The 27,862-nt window shown below is 41.9% G+C and overlaps 1 long non-coding RNA gene across 1 annotated transcript in view; it reads left to right on the forward strand.

The window, feature by feature from the left end:
* Nucleotides 1-9,612, forward strand: part of LOC140467949 (uncharacterized) — a 106,993-nt gene extending 97,381 nt beyond the window's left edge. Inside the window, exon 4 of the long non-coding RNA XR_011955546.1 lies at nt 9,287-9,612. This is a non-coding gene — a long non-coding RNA (uncharacterized lncRNA). The remainder of the gene's footprint in view (nt 1-9,286) is intronic.
* Nucleotides 9,613-27,862: the final 18,250 nt, after the last annotated feature.

The following is a 27,862-nucleotide window of genomic DNA, read 5'->3' on the forward strand; positions in this document are numbered from 1 at the left end:
TCCTTTGAAAAGATGACAGCCACCACCCCCCACCACAACCCTGATGAGGCAGCACTTCAACAGTACAGGGCTGTGTGTGTCACTTGATACACAGTGCCTAGACCCACTTTCAAGTGGGCTTAAGCTCAGACAGCAATCTCTCTCTCTCTTTCAATGGTATCAACTCATACTCTCAAATAAGCACATGGCAAGACAATGTTCCAGTGCCTGAGCTCAGAGTCCAGGAGTGCTTGGGGCCATTGGTCAGGCTAGGATGCAACCTGAGTGTTTAATCAGCCTTGGCTGTGCTCTATCCTGAGAGTGACCAATGCTCAGACTACACACACAACCCCAAACCAACCCCAGGAAAATTGAAGCACGGGGTGACCAATCTGAGAAAAGCCATGCTTCCTAACAAAAGTGGAATAAGTGAGGAACTGCTGCTCCAATCATAGTTTTTTTTTAGATTAGATTCTTTTTTAGATTAGATTACTTACAGTGTGGAAACAGGCCCTTCGGCCCAACAAGTGCACACCGCCCCACTGAAGCACAACCCACCCATACCCCTACATTTACCCCTTACCTAACACTACGGGCAATTTAGCATGGCCAATTCACCTGACCTGCACATTTTTGGACTGTGGGAGGACACCTGAGCACCCAGAGGAAACCCACACAGACGCAGGGAGAATGTGCAAACTCCACACAGTCGGTCACCTGAGGTGGGAATTGAACCCGGGTCTCTGGCGCTGTGAGGCAGCAGTGCTAACCACTGTGCCACCATGCCACCCATTGCTCATTGCTGATAGGTTCACTATTTAATCTATCAGCTTTACCCAATGGAAAGAAGTAGCCTCTGATTACAGGAGTCACAAGCAGTTAGGAAGCCTGAAGCTGGTGTTAAGAGAGGGCCACCTTTTAACAAGACTAGGTGTTCTACCTCAGGTAGGTCTGTTCATAAAAGGGGTAATGGTGACTTACGTCAAGGATAGGGTAGGGAAGGGAAGAAGGAGGGATCAAAGATTTGGGAAGTTGAGTAAAATTGCATGATAGGTCTGGAGGAAAACGGATATGTAAGAGGGTTTTGAGAGAGAAGGATGCTATGGAGGGGATCAGCGGGAAAGAGAGGGAGGTTACAAAGAAAATAACTCTAAAACATTGACAAAAGGAACATTCAGCTAACTGGGAGCCAGGAACACTTTAAATGACTCAGTTATTAATTACTTGGAAATGAAAGTTGAATTTCTAGGTTCAGGAAGCATATGTTCAAAAGCTACTATCTGGGGAAAAAGCACTTGATGCTGTTGTAATGAACCTGGTGTCAAGTGTTAAAGTTACATTTTAGGTTGACATCTGAAATGCAATAAATTGCCTGGTTAAAACCTTCCAGATTTGTGCAAATCCAACAGACACACATTATCTGTGACCTCACTGGTCTATGGAAGGTGTCTATAGGATGATGGCTTTTTGTGTGTGTCAGTAATTTTGGGAAAAAAGAATTTGTTACTAACTTATGAGTGATGCTTGGTGCAAATTTAATTGTCAAATTATCTAAGGATTTGATATTTCTTCATGTACTGTGGTGTAGGAATGACGGTTGCTGAGGAAATTGCTGAATTCTTCAGCATGAGTCAAAAAAACCCATACATCAGCACAAATACAGAAAGCAATGTTGCCATATGATTGCAACATCTAATAAATGTGTTTGTGATGTTAATGAAAAGGAGCCCTTGAGAACCAAAACATTGCTTTGTCAAGTATATATTGTGCCCTGTTTCTAGCAAATGCAGTGTTGTTATCTTGTATTACTTGTTCCACAAGTTGTTGGACATTTGTAAGTGTGGTAGTTGCAATTAAAATGAGGAAAAAGCTGCAAAATTTTTTTTTTCTATTTCCAAAGCCCCTGGAGGTAAAGGGTACACTATTGCAGCTAAATGGGTTGGTGCTAATTTACTGGAAGGTTTTTGCCATTATTAAACTTGAAAACGAAACAAGGGGTCATATGAGTGGCACGGTGGCACAGTGGTCAGCACTGCTGCCTCACAGTGCTAGAGATACGGGTTCAATTCCCACCATGGGCAACTGTCTGTGTGGAGTTTGCACATTCTCCCCATGTCTGCGTGGATTTCCTCCAGGTGCTCCCACAGTCCAAAAGATGTGCGGGTTAGGTGAATTGGCCATGCTAAATTGCCTGTAGTGTTAGGTATAGGGGAATGGGTCAGTGTGGACTTGTTGGCCCGAAGGGCCTGTTTCCACACTGTAAGTAATCTAATCTAATTGTGACAACAGAATACATTACTCAGCAATATGTCCATGTGAGAAGTAGGTTAGTTCAAGAAATTCTTGTTTGTACATGAGACTATATTTACAATCACAAACAAAAACATAAATTTCTGGAAAAATTCAGCAGGTCTGGCAGCATGTGTGGAAGAAATTATAGCTAAGACTGTTCTGGAGAATGGTTGCTGAACCTGAAATGTTAATGCTGATTTCTCTCCACCAATGCTGCCAGATTTGGTGAGGTTTTCCAACATCTTTTGGTTTTGTTTATTATAATTACAATGCATATTTTGAGGTTCATTATTGTTGTCCAGATATAGAGCTAGGTTAAAAAAGCAGGGTTGATTTTATAATATGAACAACCAAATTGTGTGTAATTATCTGACAAAGCACTGGTTGTAAAGTGCATTGTACTGAAACGTGAGGTTTCTATGTGCCTTATAAATAAACAGAGAAGGTGGAATCTGATAAGGGCCTGAACAGCATGGGATATGGCTGAATTGCACAAGATGACCAGCAAAGTCCACTTTGATGTTGAGGCCAACTTGCTGTATATTTTATGCATCTGCAGCAGGGGGAGTTTCTCATTAGGCAGCAGCAAATTGCCATTTAAAAGGATTTTTTGTTTGTTAAATGCCACAATTTGCCTCATTAATATTCAGCTCCCTACCTTACAAACTTGGCAAACAAGGCTAGATGCCAGGAATTCTCAGGGTGAAAGTGGGTACCGCAGATGCTGGAGATTAAAGTCAAGATTAGAGTAGTGCTAGAAAAGCACAGGAGATTAGGCAGCATCCGAGGAGCAGAAAAATCGATGTTTCAGGCAAAAGCCATTTTATCAGGAATACATCATATTCCTGGTGAAGGGCTTTTGCCTGAAATATCAATTTTCCTGCTCCTTGGATGCTGCCTGACCTGCTGTGCTTTTCCAGCACTACTCTAGTCTTGCCAGGAATTCTGAACATGGAAATCAGGGCAGGTACCTGGCATCAAACAGCATCTCAGGGCATCTGTAGACACCAGCTGCCACCATCACCCCTTGTCTGTGGACATTGGCATCTGACACCTCACAATCCTTAGTTTACCTGTATGGACCACTTGCAGGAGACTTAGGAAGCATAGGCCTGTATTGCAGGTGCATGAGCAACTAGCATTGAAGGGTTGCTACAAAGACACTTATCCTTTGCAGAGACACATATGCAGCTCACCAGTTGGACCAAACTGTATCTCAGGGTTGTTTACTTGCTGTCTTAGTGCTCATCCACCTGCTCTGTGTCCATGTCATGTCTTGCTTTGCCATTCCTGTGAGCATGATGATGTTTCAATCATAGCCAAAGGCTTTTTGTACTGCTGTGTTGACAAGTTATTTTATGCAGACAGGCTGCTTACCAACACAGACCTGTCCAGGCTGGGCACAGCGCACTGAGACATCAATTATAGCATGTACGAAGTGCCTGTGTGGCAATCACCCTACAGATGTCCATGTTGGAAAGTGGCTGGAGGTTAGTTCCTGATCTGGACAAGGGGGTGCTGCTGACAGAGGACCTTTTCAGAGGGCAGTTATATGTCAACCACTTTATTACTTGAGACACTTATGGGCCAAACTGGGTAAGGGTATACAGATTTCCCTTCTGAAAGGGCATGCATTATGAACCAGATAGGCTTGATGTTCACCATACCGAGATTAGTTTTATGGTGAACAATTATTAATTTAATCTAAATTCTAGATGAGATTTTAACCAAGTCCACACAGCATTACCCTGGAGATCTGGATTACTGATCCAGTGACATTACTACTACACCACTGTCTCCATTTGTTTCGACTGCTCCTGTGCAGTGATGTGTATCTGCAAACTTAATTAATTGAATGGGGAATTTTGTTTGTCAAAGCTCAGGCAGTGCCCATTGTGTAAGGATCAGCAGCCTGTCGATCCTTTGCAAAACACCTCAAAGTGATTCCTGCACCATGAGTGCCTTTGAAGTTCAGCAGATGCTGTCATTTGCCAGTACAGTAACTTGGGTTCAAACACGTCTGCTGTACAAAGAAAAAGAAGTGAATTCTTAGTAAGTGACAGGTGGAAAAGAACAAGAAGGAATAAATAACATTCATAACTAATTAAATATCTGAATAAATTAGGTTCTCTTTCTTGATAAGGAAATTCAAGGTGGTCAGGAATAACAGGACATCAATATTTGGAAATACTGTCAGAACTCAATGTTAGTTCAATAGAATGTGATTGTAAGGAAGACTGACAGGCAGATTATCAATAAATATTTATTCAAAACTTGAGATTGTCGGACAGACAGTAGGTTTCAAGTGTAGAGGGAAATTATTGAATAATATTTAAGGTTCTTAATTATCAGTGGATGCTGGAGATAAAAATGTAAAATATTTGTGAAATGTGAAGATGGGAATAAAATTTAGAAAATAAAATAAAAGGCAGTCTTTTCAATTAGTTGTTTTCATCTTGCTATGTGAAGGTCATATAGCAAGATTGCCTTCACGTTAGGGGTGGCATGGTGGCTCAGTGGTTAGCACTGCTGCCTCACAGCACCTGGGTTCAATTCCCACCTGTTTGTGTGGAGTTTGCACATTCTCCCCGTGTCTGCGTGGATTTCCTCCCACAGTCCAAAGATGTGCAGGTCTGGTGAATTGGTCATGCTAAATTGCCCACGGTGTTAGGTGCATTAGTTAGGGGAATGGGGCTGGGTGGGTTTCTCTTCGGAGGGGCGGTGTGGACTTGTTGGGCCAAAGGGTCTGTTTCCACACTATGGAGAATCTAATCTTCATTGGCACCATATTAGTGTTGGATTATAAAGGCCCAATATTTAGAAAAACATAATCTGATCAATCAAAGTTGGAACGGCTTCATCAAGGGGTGATCATACCTAACAAATGTACCTGGAAGTCTTTTTTGAGGAGGTTACACAGGATAGGTAAAGTGAAAGCAATGGATTTAATATGCATATGGATTTCCAGAAGGTGTTTGATAAGACACCATACATAGATTCATAGAGATATGCAGCATGGAAACAGACCTTTTAGTCCAACTCATCCATGCTGACCAGATATTCTAAATTAATCTAGTTCCATTTGGCCCATATCCCCCTCAACTCTTCCTATTCATATACCCATCGAAATGTCTTTAATGATTAGATTAGATTCCCTACAGTGTGGAAACAGGCCCTTCAGCCCAACAACTCTACACTGACCCTCCGAAGAGCAACCCACCCAGACCTATTCCCCTACATTCATCCCTGACTAATACACCTAACACGACGGGCAATTTAGCAGAGCCAACTCACCTAACTTGTTGTAACTGTACCAGCCTCCATCACTTCCTTTGGCAGCTCATTCCATGCATGCACCACAATTTGTGTTAAAAAGTTATTCCTTAGATCCCTTTTAAATCTTTCCCCTTTCATCTTAAACTTATGTGCACCAATTTAGGATTCCACCACCCTGGGGAAAAGACCTTGTCTATCTACTCTATCCATGCCCCTCATGATTTTATAAACCTCTAAGGTTTAGAGGCTCAGCCTCTGACGCTCCAGGGAAAATAGGCCCAGTCTATTCAGCTGCTCCCTATTGTTCAAACCCTCCAACCCTGGCAACACCCTTTATAAATCTTTTCTGAACCCTTTCAAGTTTCACAACATCCTTCCAATAGCACGGAGACCAGAACTGCAGGCAGTATTTCAATATTGGTGTATCCAATGTCCTGTACAGCCACAATATGACCTCCCAACACATATACTCAATGCACTGACCAATAAAAGTGAGCATACCAAATACCACCTTCACTATTCTATTTAGCAATGACTGTACTTTCAAGGAATTATGAAACTGCACCCCAATGTCTCTTTGTTCTGTAATATTATGTGATTTAATAAGTGCCAATGATGTTGAGAGTACTATATTAGCATAGTTAAAGGATTGTGTAGAGGCCCTCACTATTTCACTTTTATTTTTCTCATGTTCTTTGGAACTGAGTTGAGGTTGAACTTGGAATAGCAACTTGTTTTAAAGGAGAAGCGACTGATGTTTGCTGTTGGGAACTGGCCTTGAAAATAATGCAACTTAATCAATGTTCTAAGGAGACTGTAGACAAATCAGCACCAAGCTGTTGCTATGTTCTGATGTGGCAGATGGTTAGATGTGGAATTGGTCAACTGAGAGGTTCAGTGCATACCAGCCAATCACAGAAAAAAGTTGATTGGAAAGAAAGAAAAATGTTCTAACAACATTTTTCACAGGAGAGTAATTTTTGGGAGCTTTGAAGGTTGCTTCGTGTTTTGCTTTCTCTAGTTTTCTATCCAACTATCAAATTGTTGAATATTCTGAGAAAAACATTCCAGTCTTGTAAGGAATAAATAAATATATCTGGGAATCTGCTGAAGCTATTTGTATTAACTGGAGACTTTGGAATTCAAGCAAAATATACAGTTTTGTGTTCCTGTGAACTAGCCATTGTCCAGGAATTTCAGTAAGGCCTGTTATTCGTCTGAAATAGCTTTTTGAGCTGACAAAATACAATTATTTTATTTTTAATTTATCTCTTAACTCTCTGTTGGTCTGTCTGTGTGAGAGTTGGGGTTATGATCAACAATCTTGAACTTCAGGTCAAATTATTAGCTAATGTTATTTATTAGCTTTTTTGTGTTCTGCTAAAGTTACATTATTAATAATAAATTATCAACTTTGTTCAAGTTATAAACTTGTCTTCTAAGATTTGGTATTCTTAAATTCTGGTTAGGAACAATATAATAATTTGACGGGTCATTGAATGTTTTATTTGCACTAAGTTGAGAATTCAATAAAAATGAGGTTGATTTGATTTGGCTTGCTATCCCTGTGTCATAACAGTTGGTTAACTAATAGAAGACAGAGTTGGGATAGAGGGAGCATTTTCAGGATGGCAACCAGGAACTTATGGAATTTCACAGGGGTCAGTACTGAGGCCAGAATTATTTGCAACATAAATCAGTGACTCAGATGAGGAAAGTGAATGCATGATCACCAAGTTTGTAGATAACACAGAAATTGATGGGAAGGCAGATAATGAAGATGACAGTCTCTAGATTGGTGTAGACAGGTTAAGCAAGTTGGCAAAAATGTGGTAGATGGAATATAACATGGGGAAAAGTGAGGCTATGAACTTTGGTAGCAAGAGTAGAGGAGCTGAATAGTATTTAAATGGAAAAAGACTGCAGAAAGCTGCTTAGCAGAAGAATTTGGAAGTTTCTTGTGAATAAATTACAAAAAGCATATAGGTTTTGCAGGCAATAGGGAAGGCAAGTGGAATGTTGGCCTTTATTTCAAAGGAAATGGAATATAACAATAAGGTCTTGTTAAACCAATACAAGGCATTATTTCGATCACACCTGGAATATTATGAACAGTTTTGATCCCCTTCTCCAAGGAATGATATATTGATATCAGAGGCAGACCAGAACAGGTTCACTAGTTTTATCCTGTGTATGGAGGGACTGCCTTACAAAGGGCGGCACGGTGGCTCAGTGGTTAGCACTGCTGCCTCACAGCACCAGGGTCCTAGGTTCGATTCCAATCTCAGGTGACTCTGTGGAGTTTGCACATTCTCCTCGTGTCTGCCTGGGTTTCCTCCCATAGTCCAAAGATGTGCAGGTCAGGTGAATTGGCCATGCTAAAATTGCGCGTTGTATTAGGTGCATTGGGGGTGGGGCGGAATGAGTGCCTGACCCTGAGTAGGAGTGATTTAGAGATGCCGGTGTTGGACTGGGGTGTACAAAGTTTAAAATTCACACAATATTAAGTTATAGTCCAACAAGTTTAATTGGAAGCACTAGCTTTCAGAGTGCTGCTCCTTCATCAGATGGCTGTAAGACACAGAATTTATAGCAAAAGTTTACACAGTGTGATGTGATTGAAATTATACATACAAGATTGTTTGTTGAGTCTTTCATCTGTTCAAATACCATGATAGTTTCACTTCTTTCATGTATAAATCACACAACTTTTTTTTAAAAGTTAGGTTCTCAGGTTAACTAACAATTGGTGTAGCCAAATAACGTTGAAGGTGTTAGTCCCCTGAGTTCTGTGTCTGTGCCATAATGTTTAGACTGATTCTAATCGAAAAAGTGAGTTAAGAGTCTTACATGAATTCATGGAGTTTTTGAGCAAAGTACAATATAATTGTAACCCTCCCCTCCAGCCCTCACTCTGTCAAGAACATGCACCCTGGGGTCTCCTCCACCACCAAATTCTAGCCAACCAACAACTGGAGGAAGAACACCTCATCCTCTGCCTTGGGACCCTCCAAACACACAGGATCAATGTTGATTTCACCAGTTTTCTGATCTCCCCTCCCCCCACCTTATCCCAGATTCAACCATCCAAATCGGCATTATCCTCTTCAACTGTCCTACTTGTCCACCTTCCTTCCTACCTATCAGCTCTAACAACTCTCCCGCTCCTCAGATGCTGTCTGACTGGCTGTGATTTTCCAGCAGCACACCTATTCACTTAACCTATCTACATATTTTTGCAGCCGTCTTCTGTCCTCTTTACAACTTACTTTCTGACCTAGTAACTTAGCGGCTGCAATGGTGGTGGCATTGCAGTGTTGGAGTCCAGCTCTGCTGGCATTGGTGTGCCTGGCTCAAGACTCATGGTCAAGATTAGTGGTGCTAGAAAAGCACAGCAGGTATGGTAGCATCTAAGAAGCAGGAAAATCAATGTTTCAGGCAGGAGCCCTTCATCAGATTGGAAGATAGTGAACTATACTCCTTTATTCCAAAAGGAAGGAAGATTGAAAACATGAAACCACAGACCAGTTAATATCTATCATTATTGTACAGATGCTGCCAGAACCGCTGAGCTTTTCCAGCAATTTCTGTTTTTGTTTCAGAACTCAAGTTTGGGATTAGTCTGCACAATAAAGGACAAGTAAAATTTCACAGAAATGTGGAATTGGGGATCAGAGAATATTGGCTGGAATGAACCTCTCTCCAAATTTGAATACTTTATTTCCATATTTATTTTCAGTGTCCTGTCTGTTCTGGAGTTATGAGGTTGATAAATATTGGTAAAAAGAAATATGACTGATGTAACTACCTACATGAGTGGATTCCTGATGAAGGGCTTCTGCCCGAAATGTCGATTTTCCTGCTCGTCGGATGCTGCCTGACCTGCTGTGCTTTTCCAGCAGCACTCAAATCTTGACTCTGACCTCCAGCATCTGCAGTCCTCACTTTCACCTGGCTCAAGACTCATGGCAGCTACAGTAGCAAGAGTGATCTGAACATTTTCTTTTCCTTTTTATTTGTTTCTTTAATTTCAGCTCTTGCTTGTAATTCTAACTATTGTATTCGAAAATGGTGACTCTGTATCCTTTTCACTGCATTCCTGTATATTTGTACTCTGATATACATGACAATAAAATCTAATCAATCATTTTCCTAATGATTGACATTAACTGGTCTGTGGTCTCTTGTTTTTTGTCTCCCTTCCTTTTGGAATAAAGGAATGTAGTTCATTATCTTCCAATCTGATGGAACCTTCTCCAAATTGAGGCAATTATTGAAAATTGAAACAAATGCATCAATTATCTCAGTAGCCACTTCTTTCAAGACCCTAGGATGAAGCCTACTGTGACATATGCCATTGTCAGCCCATCAGTTGACTAAATACAGATTCCCTGATGATTACGATCTTCCTGAGTTCCTCCTTCCCTCCCTGCCTTCCTGATTTATTGCTGTTACTTGTTTTCCCTACCATGAAGACTGATACAAATACCTGTTCCCGATAGGCTGCAGAGCCACAGATTGATATGCAGGTCCTGCACAACTCAACAACGTTAAATCACTGCACATGTGCAGCCACAAAAATATTTGAAGGGGCCACACCTGCAAAGGTTACCTGCACATGCCGTAAAAAAGAGCAGAAATGTTGCTCATGAAGGCTGAGCCCTCGTGCACAACGGGTAATAATTGATAAGCTCCCTATTATGTAGCCTGCCAGATATCTGTCCATGTGTTTCTAGTTAAAATCAGCCCCAAGAAATCTCTGCAGCTGATGTCTTTGTAATTTTGATGCTTTTTTATTCAACTTTTTATTTGATATCTTTGAAACTTGGCTGAAAGCTAATTTTTGGCACCTTACAGTTGACAATTACTGTGAGAGTGCTGTGTTCAGATAGAGCTGAGAAGGAAACTAATGAGGTGACACAAGTAGAAATGATTCGGAGAAAATCTTTTCATCTACTCATGTAGGTGGTTACATCAGTCATTTCTTTTTACCAATATTTATCAACCTCATAACTCCAGAACAGACAGGACACTGATATAAAGTATTCAAATTTAGAGAGAGGTTCATTCCAGCCAATATTCTCTGATCCCCAATTCCACATTTCTGTGAAATTTTACTTGTCCTCTATTATGCAGATTAATCCCAAACTCTCCAGAATTCTGAAACAAAAACAGTAATCGCTGGAAAAGCTCAGCGTGTTGGTAGCATCTGTATTCGGAAATACATGACAATAAAATCTAATCTAACCTAATCTGATCAATCATTTTCCTAATGATAGACATTTGCTGGTCTGTGGTTTCATGTTTTCTGTCTTCCTTCCTTTTGGAATAAAGGAATGTAGTTCACTATCTTCCAATCTGATGGGACCTTCCCCAAATTGAGGCAGTTATCACTTTTTATATAATTCCTGAGACCCATCAATCCTCAGTCATCTCTCAGTCATTTCTCCACATTCTCCAGCTCTACTTCTATCTTGCCTCCCTAACTGTTTCTTCTTCAACCATCTAAAGGGCCTTGCAGTGATTTTCTTTCTTTTCCTCTCACTTCTCACCCATTTTCCTATCTATCCCCCCTTGTCCTTTACAGCTTTCTCCATACTGCCTCTCTCCCTGCCCCTAACTATCTCCATTCTGCCCTTCTCCCTCCGCCTCCCTCTCAATCTTGTTTCTGCCCCCTCTCCCTCCCTATCCTGCCACATCTCCCACCTCCATCTCTCTCCATCCTGCCCCTACTCCCTCTCCCTAACCATCTCTGTTCTGTACCTGCACCCTCCCCCTCCCCCTCCCCATCCCCACCCCTCTCTGCCCTGCCCCCTCCACTCCCCTATTCTTTTTCCTCCACCATTCCCCTCGGTTCTAGCCCTTCTCCCTATCACCTCCTTCTCCAATCTACCCCATATCTCTCCTGTGTTCTGCCCCTTTTCTCTCTCCCCATTCATGATCGTGTTTTCATATCCACACCTCAGCAGTATTACTTTGTTGTCTTTCCTGTTATTTGCATCATGGGAATGCCTTGATCGGTCCCAACCTCACCCACTCCCACACTAACTGATCCATTCCCATCTCACCTACCACCCTTACTGCCATCCTCATTGCCTTTCCTACATTACAGGAAGGAAGGTGAACTTGGATTTATATAGCATCTTTCACAACCTCAAGACATTCCAAAATTCTTTACAGCCAATGAAATACCTTTTTGAAGTGCAGTCAACTGTTATCATGGCAGCTAATTTATGCATAGTAAGCACCAGAGCTTAAAAATGTGTTGCTGGAAAAGTACAGCAGGTTGCTGGAACCATTCCTGAAGAAGGGTTTATGCCCGAAATGTCGATTCTCCTGCTCCTTTGATGCTGCCTGACCTGCTGCGCTTTTCCAGCAACACATTTTTAAGCTCTGATCTCCAGCATCTGCAACCCTCACTTTCTCATAGTAAGCACCAGGAAACAGCAATTTCGAAATGACTAAATTTGAGTGATTTGAGCTGAGGGAAACGCCTTGACCTAGAAACCAGGAGCAGTCTCCTGCTTCTTCCTCTGATAATGGGACCTTTTATATCCAGAGGGAATACAGGACTTCATGTCACATCCCATCTTCCCACAATGCAGTATTTGCCCAGTAATATCCTGAATATAAACCTAAAACTTGCTAAGTGGAGCTCGTTTTTCAGCCTGCGTGGATCTCCCTGCACCTCCTGCACAATTTTTCTGAGTTATGTAGGAATACTAAAATATTGATATATTATCATTTTAATTTGGCAATATATCAGAATGAAATCTCCGACGCGCTGTGCCCTAATTATAGCAGCTTGCTGTCTCCAATCTTGTCTGTCTCAGCAGATTTTAAACTGCCCGGATCCATTATTCTCCTTGTTTATAAAAACAGAACTCTTTGCTTTGTACCACTAGAGACTCTACCTCACAGTCTGTCCTCAGAAGAGATTAGGCTATCTTTCATTCCTGTAGATAACAAATACGGTAGCAAATTAGAAAAGTGTTGTAAATTCTTCATCAGGTGGTGTCGGCTAAGCACTGAGAGGCATACAGTTTACTGTCACCCGAGAGCAGGGAGATTTGAACTCAGGGGTAACTCAGGGGTCATGACAGCAGGGAATTGTGGGGAGTAAGCTTGCCAAAAATAATAGTATTCAACAAAACAACATGTAGAAAGAGGTCAAGTTAATTTTGTACTTAAAGCACAGAATGTACAGCAAGACCTGAATCCGCAATAAAGTCAACTCCTTACATCAGTGCAGGTGGAGGTTAGTTTTGTGAGTTACATTCAGATTCACACCTAATTGGGAGTCAGGGTGGGAATAGTGCATGGGTGACCAAGAAGTAAGTGTCGTCAGTGACTTTTTAAACTCTGCCACCTTGCTATCACTTTATCTCGGTGTTTCCAGGTCAAAGGATTTTGAGACTGGGATATAAAGACCTCTCCCTGTGCAGTCGGGTAATGCAAAGGCTGTTTCACTGGCATCCTCCCAACTGTGCTGCTGGGGCCAGAATGACCCAAATGACTATTGGAAGACCCACAGTCTTCCCTTGTGATGGGAGCAAGCAACTGCCAGGTGAGGTAAAGAGAACACCGACAAAGTTCACCATGAGGTCAGCATCAGGAATCCAGTGTCGCACTCCAAGATCCACTTCAATCACCTCAACATGGCAGGCAAGGTGAGAGTGATAAACACTGTCCTACACCCTGGTGTGTTCTTCATCCTAATGCCCTCACTCTGCCTTCTCAAGCTTATTCTACCATATCACTCCAACTTACCTTGGAGGTGTTCTACCCCTACCTGTCTTCACATTTACTCACGTTCCCATCTAGCCATCTGTACAACAATCACCAGGCAAGGGTGTTTCCTCCCAGTCGGGGAATACTTCGGCGGTCCAGGACATTCGGCCTCAAACCTTCATGTGACCATCCTCTAAGTCTGACTTCAGGACAAGCAACAACGCAAAACGGCCAAGCAGAGGCTGTTAGTCAAGTTTGGTACCCATGGGGATGGCCTCAACCAGGACTTTTGGGTTCATGTCACACTACAGGTGACCCCGCAGCACTATACACTCTCAAACTCACACACACACACCTACATACACACACACACCCTCTCTTGTACACAAGCTCTCCCTCATACGCACACATATACACCCCGCACTGACACTTTACCAAGTTTACATACACACACTCACACATGCACTCATACATGCACACATTCATACACACACTCACTCTGTCTCTCCTGCACACATAAGTTTATGGGGTGAATCTGTATTTGCAAAATTGTTTTATTTTGCTCAAAAAATGCATAACCTACAGTCAATCCATCTAAGATTCTGTAAATCTCACTTTATCTGACTCCACACTGGGACACAGTCAGACTTTAACCTCACCCCTTAAATGCATTGTCTGAGCTGAGATGATACATTTCGTTAGAAAACCTGAAATTGTTCTTGAGCATGTGACTTAAAAGGATTTCTGAGATTTACATATTAATGAACTAAAACTAGCAAAGCCATTCTAAAAGATGAAAGATTTAATCTAAGTTTGTTTAATATATTTTAGCCGCATGACACTATAACCTTTTGCTATAAATTCTGTGTCTTATGATCCTGCTCTACAACCACCTGATGAGGAAGCAGCGCTTCTAAAGCTAGTGCTTCCAAATAAAACTGTTGGACTATAACCTGGTGTTGTTGTGTGATTTTTTATTTTGTCTATCCCAGTCCAACACCGGCTCCTCAAAATCATTAATATTTAGCACCCTACTGAACTGTGGACAAGCATCCTCCAGCTCATTGCTACTGTGGAAGATCCTAACCTTACTGTTAAGCAAAACTATGTAGAGTGCAACACCCCTTGGCCATTCTTGGGATCCTGGGAGCTGCATCATGATCTGATCTGGCAAGGCACCTGCAGCTCACCTTTACAATGCTGATGGACTTCTTCAATGTCATGTCTGATGTCATAAAGTCCTCAGTGCCAATGAAGTTGGGCCTAATCAATTGGGTAATTGAGAGAGGCCATTGGCCATGTTTGAAATGGGTATCTCTTGTTTCTGAACCATCAAACACATTCTGTTTGGAGGGCAAAGATGTGTAGGATGGAAAGCCACCATGGGCTGGGACAATCATGCTAACTTCTGGCAAATCATGTACCCATTTGCTCAAGGTTATTTTCTGGTTACACATCAACTGCATATTAACCCTAGCAGTTCCAGGTTTGTTCTAATTGTCATACGCGTGCAGACCAAATCCATGATCCCTTCCATCAAGAGGAACAAGGGCAGCAGATACATAGGAACACCACCACCACCTCCAAGTTTCCCTCCAGGCCACTCATCATCCTTACTTGTAAATAGGGTGGCATGGTGGCTCAGTGGTAAGCACTGTTGCTTCACAGCGCCAGGGACTCCAGTTCGATTCCAGCCTTGGGTGACTGTCTGTGTGGAGTTTGCACATTTTCCTCATGTCTGCATAGGTATCCTCCAGTTTTCTCCCACAATGCATAGATGTGCAAGTTAGGTGAATTGGTCATGCTCAGTTGCCCATAGTGTTCATAGGTTTGGTGCATTAGTCACAAGAAATGTTGGGTTATAGGGTAGGGTAATGGGTCTAGGTGGGATACTCATTGGTCAGTATGGACTTGTGGCCTGTTTCCACATTGTAGGGATGATATGGTATTCTATCATATATCACTATTCCTTCAGTGTTGCTGGGTCAAAATCCTGGGACTCCCTCCCTACCCATATGGTGAGAGACCTGTTACACACTATCTTTCCTATAAATATTGCAGAATATTTCAGAAAGGGTTGTGCTGTGTGATGAGGAATGGGCACGGTCTTTCTGATTGGCTGCATTGTATGATCTCCATTGTTTAGACTCTCCAATGACGTGTTACAAGGACCTGGCTTATTTGCAAATTATTATGTATAATGTTATGACCCAATTGAATCATCTAAAACAAGTCAGCCACAATAAAGGTTGGGTATTAGAGTAGTAAGTAATGTGTGCTTCTCTATACATAAAAAGCAGAGAGATGCCAAAGTGAATATGAGGCTGTGAAAATAATAATCGGGAACCAGCAAATGGCAGAGGAGTTGGATCAATACTTTGCACAAAGTCTTCATGGTAGAAGACATTAACGGCATCCCAAAAATACTAAATATTCAAGGGACAAAAGAAGGAGAGGAATTAAGTACAACAATAATCACTGGAGAAAATAATTTAGCAAAACTAATGGAGATAAAGACCACAAGTACCCCTGATGTGATGGGACGCATCATAAGCTATTAAGGGAAGTAGCTATCGAGATAATGATTACACAGGAATCTGCCAGGAATCTTTAGATTCTGGAAATGTGCCAAATGATTGGAAAACTGCCAATATGACACCTTTATTCAAAAAGAAGAGGAGACAAAATACAGGAAACATAGGAGATATGATTAATAAATTTGCACATGACATCAAAATTAGAGGCGTAGTGGAATGCAAAGGTTACCTCAGAGTACAACAGGATCTTGATCAGATGGGTCAATGGGTTGAGGAGTGGCAGATGGAGTTTAATTTAGTAAAATGCGAGATGCTGCATTTTGGAAAGGCAAATCAAGGAAGGACTTAAATATTTAATGGTAAGGTTATAGAGAGTATTGCTGAATAATGAGATTTTGGAGTGCAGGTTCATAGTTCCTTAAAAGTGGACTTTGGTAGAGAGGATAGTGAGGAAGCTGTTTGGTAAGCTTGCCTTTATTGGTCAGTGCATTGAGTATAGGGGTTAGGAGGTCATGTTGCAGTTGTACTGGACATTGGTTAGGCCACTTTTGGAATACTGTGTGCAATTCTGGTCTTCCTGCTGTAGGAAGGATATTTTGAAATTTCAAAGAATTCAGAAAAGATTTACAAGGATGTTGCCAGAGTTGGAAGGTTTGAGCTAGAGGGAGAGGCTTAATAGGTCTGGGCTATTCTCCCTGGAACATCAGAGGATGAGGGATGATCTTATAGAGATTTACAAAATCTTGAGGGGCATGGATAGGGTAAATAGATAATATCTATTATCTATGGGCAGCATGGTGGCACAATGGTTAGCACTGCTGCCTCATAGCGCCAGAGACCTGGGTTCAATTCCCACCTCAGGTGTGACTGTGTGGAGTTTGCACATTCTCCCTGTGCCTGTGCAGGTTTTCTCTGGGTGCTCTGGTTTCCTCCCACATTCCAAAAATGTGGAGGTTAGGTGAATTGGCCATGCTAAATTGCCCGTAGTGTTAGGTGAAGGGGTAAATGTAGGGGAATGGGTCTGGGTGGGTTGTGCTTTGGCTGGTCGATGTGGACTTGTTGAGCCGAAGGGCCTGTTTCCACACTGTAAATAATCTAATCTAATCTTTTCCCTGGGATGAGGAAAACTAGAGGGCATAGGTTTAAGGTGAAAGGGACCTAAGGGGCAACCTTTTCATGCAAAGGGCGGTGCATGTATGAAATGAGCTGCCAGAGGAAGCAGTGGAGGCTGGTACAATTATAATATTTAAAAGGCATCCAGATGGGTATACGAATAGGAAGGGTTTAGAGGGCTATGGTACAAATGCTGGCAAATGGGACTAAATTTATCTATGATTTGGACTGGGGTGGACAAAGTTAAAAATCTCACAACACCAGGTTATAGTCCAACAGGTTTATTTGGAAACACTAACTTTTGGAGGGCTGCTCCTTCATCAGGTGATTGTGGAGAATAAGACTGTAAGACACAGAATTTATAGCAAAAGTTTACAGTGTGAGGCAACTGAAATTATATATTGAAAAAGACCTGGATTTTTTGTTAAGTCTCTCCTCTTTTAGAATGACCACATAGGTTTCAGTTCTTTCATATGTAAATCGCAAAACTTTTTTTAAAAGTTACATTCTCTACTGAACTTTAACAGTTGGTGTCATGTCGGCACAGATAATGTATTGAAGGTGTTTGTTCCCTGTGAGGTTCACCCTCACATCCCCTCACAGACTTAAACCCCTTTACACTCACACTCACACACAAACACACACCCTCTCACAACACTCATAACACCTCCCTACTCCCCATGCTCCCCCCCAAGCACACACCCACATGTACACATACACATTTAAGTTTGTGGGGTGAATTTGTACTTGCAGAATTACATTTTACTTTGTTCAAAAACTGCATGAATCCATGTAAGATTCTGTAAATCCGTTTTTTATATTAGAATCAGTCTGACCACTGTGGCACAGACAGCCTCAAAGGGAACTAACACCTTCAATACATTATCTGGGCTGACATGACACCAATTGTTAAAGTTCACTTGACAGTGTAACTTTTAAAAAAAAGTTTTGCAATTTGTGTATGAAAGCACTGAAACCAACATGGCCACTCTAAAAGATGAGAAACTTAACAAACTATCCAGATCTTTTTCAATATATAATTTCAGTTGCATCACACTGTAAACTTTTGCTGTAAATTCTGTGTCTTACAATCTTATTCTCCACAATCATCTGATGTAGGAGCAGTGCTCTGAAAGCTAGTGCTTTCAAATAAACCTGTTGGACTATAACCTGGTTTTGTGCGATTTTTAAATTTATCTAGGATATCTGGTCAGCATGGACAAGTTGGACCAAAGGGTCTGTTTCCATGTACATCTCCATAACTCTATGACTCTAGACTATTGGGCAGTTATTTAAATAATTGTTATTGAGAAAACATGAGTGTCTTTTATAAAGGACATAACAGAGCATCTATTAATACTTAATATATAAAGCAGAGTCAAATCATGAAGTGAAATCATGTCTGACAAATCTATGAGCATTCTTTGAAGAGATAGCAGGATAGATAAACAGGAAGGAACAGATATAATACATTGGGAGTTCCAGAAGACATTTTGTAAGGTACCTCATGTTGGGCTACTTAAAAATATAAGATCCCATTAGTATGACTAGATGTTTGACTGACCAGTAGAAGAGTTGGGATAAGGGAGACATTTTCAGGATGGTGCCCTGTAACTCGTCGTGTGCCACAAGGATCATTGCTTGGGCTACAATTATTGACAAAATATAAGAATGACTTGCATGAGCAAAGTGATGGTGGGTGACATGGTAGCCCAGTGGTTAGCACAACTGCCTCACAGCGCCAAGGATCTACCCTTGGCCGACTGCCTATGTGGAGTTTGCGCGGGTTTCCTCTGGATTATCTGGTTTGCTTCCCCAGTCCAAAAAGATGCAAGTTAGGTGGATTGGTTATGCTAAATTGCCCTTCAGGATCCAGGGATGTACAGGCTAGGTAGATTAGCCATGGGAAATAAGCACGTTCTGGGATACGGTGAAGTCTGAGTCTGGGGTGGGTTGCTGTTCGGAGGGTCAGTGCAAACTTGATGGGCCAAATGGTTTCTTCCTGCACTGTAGGAAATTCTATAATTCTATACTTTGGCCAAGTCTGTGGATGAGAACTTGTGAGGAAAACACAAAGAGTCTGCAGCGGGAGTCCTGATTAAATCACAAAAAGCTAACCTATATGTGTAAAAGGGAAGGCAAATGGAATGTTGGCCTTTCTTTCGAAGGAAGTGTAATAGACCAGAAGATCAGTCTTGGTAAAAATGTACAAGGCGTTAGTTAGACCGCAACTGGAATAGTGAGAACAGTTTTGGTCCCCTTATCTAAACAAAGATACATAAAGTTCAGAGAAGGTTCCTGCAATTGTTTCCTGGTTTGGAGATAGTTTCTTATAAGGTCTGTACTCATCGGGGATTAGAAGAAAGAGGCCTGACCTCATTGAAACACACAAGATTCTCAGAAGACTTAATAGGGTAGATGTGAAGAGGTTCTTTCCCTTTCTGGCAGAGTCTAGGATGACAGGGTGTAATCTCTGAGTAAGGGATCATGAAATTAGGACAGAGATATGGAGGAACTTCTTTTCTCAGAGGTTAGTAAACCCATGGAATTCTTTATCAAGAGGGCTGTCAAAGGCGTGGTCATTAAGTATATTCAAGACTGAGTTAGACAGATTTTTGATCTGTAAGTGACTATGGCTGGAAAGTGGAGTTAAGGATTATCAGATCAACCACAATCTCATTTAATGGTGGAGTGGACTCAATGGGCCAAATGACCAACTTCTGTTCTGACGTCTTCTGGCCTTAAGCTAATGTTCACAGAACATAGAACAGTAACAGCACAGAACAGGCCTTTCAGCCCACGATGTTGTTCCGAGCATTTATCTTAATCCAAGATCAACCTAACCTTCACACCCTTCAAATTACTGCCGTCCATGTGCTTGTCCAGCAGCCACTTAAATGTCCCTAATGTCTCTGACACTACAACCACCGCTGGCAGTGCATTCCACACACCCACCACTCTCTGTGTAGAGAACTTACCTCTGTCATCTCTTTTAAACCTTCCTCCAATCACCTTAAAGTTATGGCCCCTCATGACAGCCATTTCTGCCTTGGGGAGAAGTGTCTGGCTATCTACTCTATCTATGCCTCTCATTACCTTGTACACCTCGATCAAGTTACCTCTTTTCCTTCTGCTCTCCAGCATCAAAAGCTCTAGTTCACTCAACCTCTCTTCATAAGACAAGCCTTCCAATCCAGGCAGCATCCTGGTAAATCTCCTCTGCACCTTCTCAAAAGCTTCCTGTAATGAGGCAACCACAACTGGACACAATATTCCAAGTGTGGTCTAACCAGGGTTTTATCCAGCTGCAGCAAAACCTCCAGCTCTTAAACTCATTCCCCCTATTAATGAAAGTCAAATGGTTAGGTAAACCTTGAACTCAGTTGCATGTTGACTATGCATGTCCTTTCACAGGTTCAATGGTCTTAGTCATGTAGATGTCCACTCAAACTGGTTGGATGTACATAGGGTCCATTCATCAAACACTGGGACAACTACAGAAAAACAGCATGCATCTTTTTCAACACAGAGTCTCAGCAGGAAATTTGGTTATTTCTTAAATTAGAATGAGATTCAATATACAAGGTCAGAAGAAACAGTCTACAGCCTCACTATGCAACACATGCAACAACAGGGATAGCACCAGAAGAGTTGTTAATGGGTTAGAAGACTCCACACCAGGTTAAGTCTGATCTCCTCGGTCCTGAATAAGCATGTAGACATATGAAAGTTGCAAATTTGCAAAATGTGGAGGAGCGAAGTGGGCCCTTCCTTTCTGGAAAATTCAGTAATGCTGTCAGAACCCATGGAATCACCCTCTCTGTCAAACGTTGTTGAGTCCTCTGAATCAGAGATGGACATGATGGATGCAACCACCTTGATGTCTTTGCTGCTGGAAGAAGAGGCATTCCTGGCACAAGAGGAGAATTCCTATGCTTTACAGGGCACCTATATTGGATGCCGAGTTCAGGTAAAGAAGCAGGAGACAAGATGGCATTCAAAACCCAATCCACTCAAGTACAGGCCATTGAAGGGAGAGAGAAACACAAAGGTGGGAGATGGCAGTGTTTGGGAGGGGACAGTGTTTGGGAGCAATGTGAGGGGATGTCTGTGTGTGGCACAAAGGGCAGTGTGAGGAAGGGGGATGAATATGGAAAGGGTAAGCATGTGAGAGATTCAGCATCAGAGAGGAGTAATATGAGGAGGGATCAATGCGTGAGAAGAGTCATTGTTGATAGAGAGGAAGTGTATGGGAGGGGTCAGATTGTAGCTACGGAAGTGTCAGAGGGAAAATGTGTGGAAGATGGAACATTTAGGGAGACATAACATTCAGGAGGCATGCAATATGTGGATAGGAGACCATTGTGAGAGGGGAACATTGTTGGTGGTGGGACACTGTGCAAAGTAAGACCGATAGACTAAATGGTCCCCTCCTCACAGTGAATATTTTTTGTTCACCCCCATCTAAGGTTCTTATACAACGGGAAAATAAGAGGGAAAACTGGAGACGCAGTCCAGTTCAGACTGACCTCATCCCCGGAGGGTAAAATTTCAGCAAGTCCAGCTCCTGAGGCCCAGTGTTGACTGGACACAGGACAGGAGAGAAGACAAAGAGAGTTTTGGTGTCAGAACAGAGAAGAATGTCTGAGTGCTGGACATTAAGTAAATGTTCCAGGCAGTGCCGCAGAGTGTTCACAACAATTTCTCCAGAACTGCTGACGTGGAAACTTTGAGAAAATGAGCAATATCAGATGATTAATAATATTAGGGTTTTACAGCAGCATTTTTAATGCAGTTTCTCTTTCTGCTGGCTTCAGTATGAACATTAACTCATTCCTTCCTCACAGTGCATCAAGAAAAGGAGAGGCAGGGATGAGAAATGGAGTGGAGGGAATGTTCAGATAGTGACAGGATGCAGAGGAGATTTCTTTCTTTATTCTTTCTTGGGACATGCGTGTCACTGTTATGGCCAGCGTTTGTTGCCCTATCCCTAATTATCATAGAACAGAATCTCTACAATGCAGAAAGAGGCCATTCAGCTCATCAAGTCCACACTGACCCTCTGAACAGCATCCCACCCAGAGCAAGCCCCGGACCCAATCCCCATAACCCCACATTTGCCATGGTTAATCCACATAGCCTGCATATGCTACAGGTAATTTAGCATGACTCTTCCACCTAACCTGCACATCTTCGGACTTTTATCTTTAAACAATCCATAAATTATCCTCAAATACAGTGGCTTTCGGGGCCAGTTAAGAGTAACTCTCATTGATGAGTGTCTGAAGTCACATGTAGGCCAGAACAGGTAAGGATGGCAGATTTCCTTCCCCAAAGGACATTAAAGAACTATATTTTCATGGTCATCATCTCAAGCCGGGCTATATATTCCAGATTTACTAATTGAAATGAAATTCTACTACAGTCATACTGGAATTTGAACCTATTTCTCCAATGCTTTTGCTTGGATCACAAGACTAGTGACTTTGCTACAGTGCTAGCTTCCCCCAGCAAAATGGCTCCATGGATGAGGGATTCTAGCAGTGGATTTGGGGAGATTCTCCACAGAGTGAAGGAGATTGGTAGCAGGTTTAGGTAAGGTGGATAAGGAAAAGCTGTTCCCATTGGCTGACGGTAAGAATTTGGAAATTCAGATTAAAGACTTTTGGCAGAAGATGCCAAGGAGAAGTTTGAGGAAGATCCTTTCTCAACAGAAAGTTGTATTGGCCTGGAAGCTGATTACTCAGAAGGTACTGGAGATGAAGATAGTTAGCAGTTTCAACAGGAAATTGAATAACCACTTGAGGTAAGTAAACCTGCAGGACTACCGGGATTGAATAGGGAAGTGGATCATGGAGACCATCGTGGACTCATGGACCAAATTACCTCCTTATTCTATGATGGAATCAATCATAGAATCCCTACAGTGTGACAGCAGGCCACTCAGCCTATCAAATCCACACAGACCCTCTGATGAGCATCCCACCCTACAACACTGCATTTCCCATGGCTAATCCACCTAGCCTGCAAATCCCTGGATACTATGGTCATTTTAGCGTGGCCAATCCACCTCACTTGCACATCTTTGGACTGTGGGAGGAAACTGGAGCACCTGGAGGAAATCCACACAGACACGGGGAGAATGTGCAAACTCCACACAGTCGCTCAGGAGTGGAATTGAGCCCGGGTCATTGGCACTGTGAGGCACTGAGCCACTCATCCACCCTAGGCGTGGATGAAATGAAAGCAAGAGGAGGGATCTGGGAAATGGAATGAAGGAAATAAGATATTATTGACACCAACAGCATGGTAGTGAATTAAATTTCATCATACACCCCAGAACCTTACCAGAAGATGAGGAAGCAATTCTCCAAGTATGTAGCCAACATTCTTTCTTCAAACCATTCCACCAAAACCACACTAATGGTCTTTCATCTTATTGTTGTTCAACGGACAATCCTGGTGTAGAACAACTGATATTTTCCCCAATTACTGCCCAGCATCCCAAGAATAGTTATCAGAGGAATCTCCAAATAATATAGTGCCAGAATAATTAAAGTGTTTTAATCTCTGAGGAGGCAGACAGAGTGATCCAGTGCCCAGCAGGTAACCAACATCTCTATCACAACTCACAGAAAAACCAGGAGCAGCACAAAGCCAAGTCAGATCCACATTAGTGAACAAAAAACTGGATGTAGAAATCCAAAACAACAAGAGATCAATGGAGAAACGTAGCAGTTCTGGTAGCATCTGTAGAGGGAAGAATCATTGGACCCAAAATGTTAACTCTGCTTTCTCTCCACAGATGCTGCCAGACCTGCTGAGTTTCTGAACATTCCTGATGAAGGGCTTATGCCCGAAATGTCGATTCTCCTGCTCCTTGGATGCTGCCTGACCTGCTGTGCTTTTCCAGCGCCACACTTTTCGACTCTGTTGAATTTCTCAGACAATTTCTATTTTTGTCTACAGAGCAGTGACTGCTCATCTGGCGATCACCGTGCTTTGTGATGATTGTAATAAACTATATCTGTAAAAATACAACACCATGCCCCCGTTATTGCTGTTGTGTGTTATTGGAAGAGTTCTTTGCTGCTAAACTGAGGAACTGATTTGTAAGGGCAAAAACACGTAGAGCAGGACATAACCAAGTATAGAGAACCCAAGAGATCAACCAATGTAAATCAGACAGAAAACTTGAAGAGTAAAATTCTCAAGATGAAAAGAGGAAAGAGAATGATGATTGCCGAGGTTCCTGTGGGCTTGAGGTCCTGGCAAAGAATGTACTAGAGTAGGATTGGTAAATACAGAGGAATGTAGGGGAGTCGTGTACATAGATTTGAGTATATTGAGGGAGGAGTTAGCAATGTATGTAGGACCTTATCCTTCATGAATAGAGGTATTGAGAACAAAAGCAGAGATAGTATACTTTATAAAGTTGTAAAGAGCTTGATAAGTGAAATAAATCTCCAGTTAGGTCACAACTACAGCTTTGTGTCCAGTTCTGATCATGCACTTTAGGAACAAATTGTGCTCTTTGAGGTGGTGCAAAGGGAATTGATCAAGTTGTCCAAAAGGGTCTTTAACTCTGAGGTTAGTTTGAATAAACTGGATTGTCCTTGAAAGAATGAAGGTTGAGGGGAGATTTGATTGAGGTGCAAAAGATGATGCTAGGTTTAGATAACCTAGACCAAAGAAACGTGTTCCCATTAGCTGATGCCACAAGGTCCTAGGGAACACAAATTTGAGATTCTGGACAAGAAATGTAGACGGGGTTGGGGGGAGGCAGGAGGGTATGAGGAAGAATTTATTTTATGCAGCAAGTGATAATGATCTGGAAAACTTTGCCTGTGAGGGAAGTGGAAATAAAAATGAGTAATGGATTCAAAAGGATATTGAATGAGCACACAAGAGGAATAAGCTTGAGAGCTATAAGGGTATAGGGACAGGGAAACTTGTTGGTTTAGTGGATAGAATGCTGACATGAACTCAATGGACAGAACAGCCTCCTCCTGTGCCATAATAACTCTGTGACCCCATGAAATTGAATAATGAGTCTTGATTTCAACACAGTAAGGATGTGGGGAAGGCAATGATCTGTTAAATGGGATGTTTTATAGTTTGGGAGGATTGAGTGCAGAATTTTGCATCAGATAACAATGTATACTATCTACAATATGCACTGCAGTAATGCAACAAGCTCCTTTAACAGCATCTTTCAAAGCCATGACACACCATCATGCAGAAGGACAAGAGCAGCAGACAATTGGGGCTAGCACTCGATGCAGGCTGGATGGGCCAAAGGGTCTTTTAGGCACTGTATGACCACCACCAGCAAGTTCCCCTCCAAGCCACACACCATCCTGATTTGGAAATATATTCCTATTCTTTCAGTGACACTGGATCAAACTCTGGAAACTCTTTTCCTTGCAACAGTGTGGAATTATTGACAGCATATGGATTGTGACGCTTTCTCACAGGGTACGGATGACAATTAATGTCGGGTCAGCCAGTGATGTCAACATCCCGTGGACAAATTAATAAGCAAACCAAGAGAATGATGGCAACAATAGGAAGGCAGGTGGGGGGGGCCACTGATATTCTGCGCTCTAATTCATAATCCTAAAGTCACTTACATAACTTGTAACTTGAACAGGGATTGGAAGAAGTTTCTCAGTTTTGTTCCCACAATAAATGTTAAACCTCACTTCCAGAGGAATTTCAAAAGTGCTGCAGTAATTTTGTTGTCATGTGGGCCATCTGTATGCCATCAAATTACCTGCACTTTTAGAGTTTTCAATTAATTCCCTCTATCCCAGACAGAATTGGCTCGTTGCCAGTTGAGCTGACTATAATACAAGATGCAACAAACAGAGTCTGTAGTGAGACAAGGGTGTTGCAGCCAGTTTAACTGTTGTAGCCCACCTTGACTACAGGTTTGGCAAGTGCAGCTGTGACCAGAGGCAATAGCAGCTCCCTGAGATGGAGCTTTAAAAGTTGGAATTTCTGGCTTCCAGACATGAAAAGCCTGTTTGTTCTCCCACGGGAGGAAGTTAAATTCTGGGAGTAGAAGAACACAGCGCGCTCAGGGAGTTGCCATGGTGATTGCATGGGCCCTTCGCAATCTCAGACAGCTGAAGCATGCGAGTCTGTCACAATCTATACCACAAAGACGTTATTTCAGAACTTCAAAGGCTGCTTTTTCACATCAGAATCTCTTTGATGCAGCTTACCATCAAGAAAACTTCAGAAAGCCTTGCTATCAGGGTGGATGGTCATGGTAACTGTACCTGGTGAAAAGCCCAGTGAATTTCAGTGCAGTAATCATTGTCTCCTATGTTCATACGCCCCCAGTCTGCAATCTCTGCTTTCTCCTGAAATTATTCCAAGGAACTAGTGGAACTTGCAGGAAATACCAAGTGGAAGCTTCTTAATCAATGAGTGTACTGACCCCTTCACCAAACCCACCACTTCTGACAGCTCCTGCTACAGGTGACACATGCGCACACTACAATGAAAACAGATAAGTATATTACAAACATGCATGATTATATTGTGGTCATACAGATGGATCAGTAATCCAGGGGCCTTTGCTAGAAATCTGTACAATATGAATTCAAATCCTGCCATGGTGACTGAAAATTTTGGATTCAATTGTATTTGTCATAATTCAGTTGGGAAGAATCCAATAATCGAGCCCCACTATTCCAAAAAATGTCAGATTTGTGACCAACCAACTAAGCCACAATTGACTGCCCGCTCAGGACAAATGTAATTCATACCAAGTCTCATCATTAACAGGAAATAACTAATTATTGAAAACAAACCTATACTTTAACAAATGACAAAAAAAATTGAATACTAATTTACCACTGTGCAACTTAAACTATTCTCTGACTACCTATCCCATACACATTTTCATTCATGAATAAGACATACAAAATGGATGGCTGGACACTAACATATTAGGTGGAAAAATATAGATTGGGAAAAAAAACTTCTGTAGAACAAAAGTCCTTAAAATAGGTGGAAAATTATTTCTCACATTTCTTTTGATTTAAGCAATGACAACACAATGTCATCTATAGAGCAATGGTGAATCTTCAATTTGATTGGGTAGACTAGGATTCTTTCTTATTCTTTCTTTTGTGTTTCTAGGTTTTTTTTCTTTCCACTCAATCAGAGAGAAGGGGAAAAGAGATTTTTCCTGTTTGCATATTCCTAGATGCATTGCACTCATGGGTCTGCATCAAACAATCCATTGGTCATCAATGGGAAGCTCTTTTCCAACATAAAGACTCCCGGTGGTGATGCATCTCATAACATATCCATCTCATTGCTCCAAAAAGTAGCAAAGGGCAGAATCTTAAAGGAGTCTGAGCAGTGTAGGCAATGGTGAAATCAGGCAACAAAGCATCTGGCAAAGTTCATTTCAAGGTCAAGATTTCACATTGTTTCTTAAGTGTGGTACCGTCAGTTGGACCCAATGTAGGTAATTTACATCAGAAGATCTGTGGATTTGGGTCATATTGGAAATAGAATTATGAACATATTGCAACAGGAACTCAAACAGCCTTAAACTTGAACTTCATCTTCCAATTCAAATATAGGTTCGATTCCCACGTCGGGCCACTGTCTGTGCGGAGTTTACACATTCTCCCTGTGTCTGCGTGGGTTTCCTTCAGGTGCTCCAGTTTCCTCCCACAATCCAAAGATCTGCAGATCAGGTGAATTAGCCATGCTAAATTGCCACTAGTGTTAGGTGCATTTGTCAGGGGTAAATGTAGGGGAATAGGTTTGACTGGGTTACTCTTCAGAGAGTCAGTATTGACTTGCTGGGTCAAATAGCAAGTTTCTGCACTGTAGGGAGTCTAATCTAACTTGAGGAAAAAGTTGAGTCAGATGAACTATCCAGTGAAGATGCCAGATAGAAAAAA

This window comes from Chiloscyllium punctatum, chromosome 46 (assembly GCF_047496795.1).
Source record: "Chiloscyllium punctatum isolate Juve2018m chromosome 46, sChiPun1.3, whole genome shotgun sequence".
Taxonomy (NCBI): Eukaryota; Metazoa; Chordata; class Chondrichthyes; order Orectolobiformes; family Hemiscylliidae; genus Chiloscyllium; species Chiloscyllium punctatum.